The 3,248-nt window shown below is 43.9% G+C and overlaps 1 pseudogene; it reads right to left on the reverse strand.

The window, feature by feature from the left end:
- Nucleotides 1–2,090: 2,090 nt before the first annotated feature.
- LOC103588809 lies at nt 2,091–2,702 on the reverse strand (annotated as a pseudogene).
- Nucleotides 2,703–3,248: the final 546 nt, after the last annotated feature.

Consider the following 3,248-nt stretch of genomic DNA (forward strand, 5'->3'; position numbering starts at 1 on the left):
TTTATTTTGAAGGGTACAACTCGGGGACAGCCAGATGAAAGACATGCGTAGGGCAAGGTATGGAGAGTGGCGTAGGGAACTTCCATGCCCTCTTGTTACCAAACCCAACTCCAGCTGCCTGCTACCAAACAAAAACAACAACTCAAACGTCAGATGTTAGTGCGATAGGAAGTCAGTTTTATTCAGACCTGAGGAGACAGCAAACTAAGCTATCTCCTCAGTAACCTGAAGGGGATTGCCACACTAAAACCATCTTAAAGACTCAGATTGACTGAGGGTTTGTTTGTTTTTTTTTCATCTTTGAGATGATTTATTGTTAATTTTTGAAAACACGTGAGTTGTTTTCAAAACAGGGCAGGTCCAGCCTGGAGCCTGCTCCCAGGCGCAGCATTTCCAGGCCCCGTGTGTGGGCCAGTGGCAGGACATCTGCATGTTCTTCCCCTGGAAATGGCAGGAGAGTCCCTGACTAAAAAGCATTTCCTTAAGTAAGAAGGGCCCAGGGGCCTTACCCGTGGCGCACTGGAGAGTGCGCTGCTTGAGAGTGCGGCGGCGCTCCCGCTGAGGCTTCGGATCCCATGTGGAGACCGGTTCCCGCTCATTGGCTGAGTGAGGTGCGGGCGCAACACCGAGGGTTGCAATCCCGTTGCCGGTCCCTGGTACGGGCGCGACACCGAGGGTTGCAATCACATTGCCGGTCCCGGTCCGGTCCGGGTGCGCGACACTGAGGGTTGCGATCCGTTGCCGGTCACGAAAAAAAGAAAAAAAAAAGAAAAAAAAAATGAAGGAAACCATATGGTCTGTTTAGTGGTGGTCAGTGCCTTGGAAAAAAAATATAGAAGGTCAAGAGGCATTAGGAGTGCTGATGTGAAGGTGGGTCAGTTGGGTTTCAAATGGATGAAGCCCTGTTAAAAAGATGACACTTGAGCAAAGACTCTAAGGAAATGAGGGATTTAGGCAACCAGACAAGAGAAAGTATTCCAGGTAGAACAAACAACTGCTGCAAAGGCTCTGAAGCTGAAGAGGTGTTAACATGGTCTAAGCCCATCAGGAAGGCCAGGTGGGGGAGTCTGAGTTAGCAAGGAACGCAGTAGCAGGAGATGGGAGCCAGTAAAAAAAAGAAGGGCCCAGGCTTCAGACTGAGAGGTTTTTAAGAAGGAAGTTGAGGGAACGGAAAGCAGGAAGAAATGAATGGAAAGAAGGAGTAATAGAAAGACGCCAGCTGCAGGGACTACGTGTAAGAGGCCAGGTGCAAACGCCCACCAAGGCTTTGTCTGGCTTCTTGTTCTCGTACTTAATGTTACCTTAGGGTCCTGCAGAATTTTGATTTGCTTCAGGATGGAGTCAGCCTAGCTCATTAATGTCTTCCTTGGTTTCTCAGGGTCTGAAAAACAGCTTTACACTTATGTAAATAATGTACATAACCCAATAACCAAGGTTCAAAATATCAAGTAACCACAAGGAAAGAAGGAACTCAGAAATGCATGCTAAAAAAAAACACCCAAAACTGTGATTTTAAGAAAAATTTTACTGCTTTGTGCTGAATCAGGATGATGTAGGGGTTAATCTGTAATGAAACTTTTAAAAAATGTAATATTTTTTTCTGAGGTATAATTTATATAAAATAAAATGTGCAGAATTTAGACATGCAGTTCTATGTGTTTTGATGAATTTATACACCCAGGTAACTGCCGCCCTAATTAAGACATGAAGCAGTTCCATCACCCTGATAAATTTGTTTTGTGCCTCTTTCTATTCAGTTCTTTCCACCACATGGGCAGCCACTAATCTTTTTGCTACTACAGTTTTTTCTACTCTAGGAATTCATATAAATGGGATCATACAGCTGGTGGTCTTTTGTGTCTTTTTTTCTTCACTTAATGTTTTCAAAACCCATCCATGTTGTGCATATCTCTATTTTTAATTTTTAAAATAAAAAAGGATCAATTTTGGCAGCGGTCCAGCATAGGTATCTGAATCCTTGAACTTAGTATTATCAGCACCAGGCTCTCCCAAGTGAGCTAACAGGCCAGTCCATGTATATCTCTAGTTTGCTCCTTATTGCTAAAAAATATCCTCTTATATGGGAATCATTACAAATTATTACAACATGTGACCTCTCGGGTCTGGCTTCTCTCTCTACTTTGTACAGAGGAAGAGCCAAAAGAATCAGAATCAAAGCTTGGAGAACAAACTTGGGATTCCAAAATGGAATAGAGGCAGTGTATGTTTGGATCCTGGCAGCAGCCAAAATGGACTATTTTTTGTGGCCAGAGTGATCTGTGTGGACCGTAAAAGTGAGGCGTAAACTGAGTTGTCATGAGGGTGCCAGATGATCTGTATAAACTAGGGCTTCAGGATAGGCATCATTAGGGGATCTGAGTGGTGTGTCCACATTTCTCTAGGAAGAAAGTAGTCTCAATTCCATCTTCAGGTCATCTCTGTGGCTGAGCTTCTTGTGGTTATTAAACAGGCTTGAATTTTGCTTTGTTGAGTTTTGCTCTGTGCTTCTTGAACCAAACCTGCAATACTGCTGGATGTGTGTTCATTTTTGAGGCCTTTTATTTCTTAAGGCTGGGGTTTGTATATAGGTTCTTATTGAACAAGAGGTTTAAATCTTGCAGTTGTTTCTCAGCGAGTACAGTTTGTTTCCTTTGTGAACACTTTTGGTGCTTGCCTTTAGGAAGTTCCTCTGAGCCCAACATTGTCTCATCTGGATGCACTCCTACATTCAGGTCCCATGATGAGCTGAATGGAACTTTTTGACGTGATGGAGGACATAGCTTTTGGGAGTAGTGGAGGACCAAGGGCATTTGTTTACCTATTGTCCTAACAGTTGATTGGCAACAGGTGGATCACTCAGAGTTAGCAAGCCATACATTAATTGGTACATCAACAACAGAACTCGGGCTCTCTCGGGAGAGTGTGGTGCTGATAACACCAAGGCAACGGGTTTGGATCCTATATAGGGATGGCCAGTTGGCTCACTGGATGAGCGTGGTGCTGACAACACCAAGCCAAGGGTTGGGATCCCCTTACCGGTCATCTTTTTTTTTTTTTAAAAAATCTGTTACTGAAACCCTAGTCTGGTTGCCTGCTGCCAAACATAAACAAATGACTCAGAAGTCATCCCTAGAAAACCAGAAGGAGATGGTTTTGGTCTGGCCATCTCCTTCTGGTTTACTGGGGAAATGGGTTAGCCTAACATCTCCCTCAGGCCACCAGTATTCCTGAATAAAATTGACTTCCTT

This window comes from Galeopterus variegatus, unplaced genomic scaffold (genome assembly GCF_000696425.1).
Source record: "Galeopterus variegatus unplaced genomic scaffold, G_variegatus-3.0.2 Scaffold619, whole genome shotgun sequence".
Taxonomy (NCBI): Eukaryota; Metazoa; Chordata; class Mammalia; order Dermoptera; family Cynocephalidae; genus Galeopterus; species Galeopterus variegatus.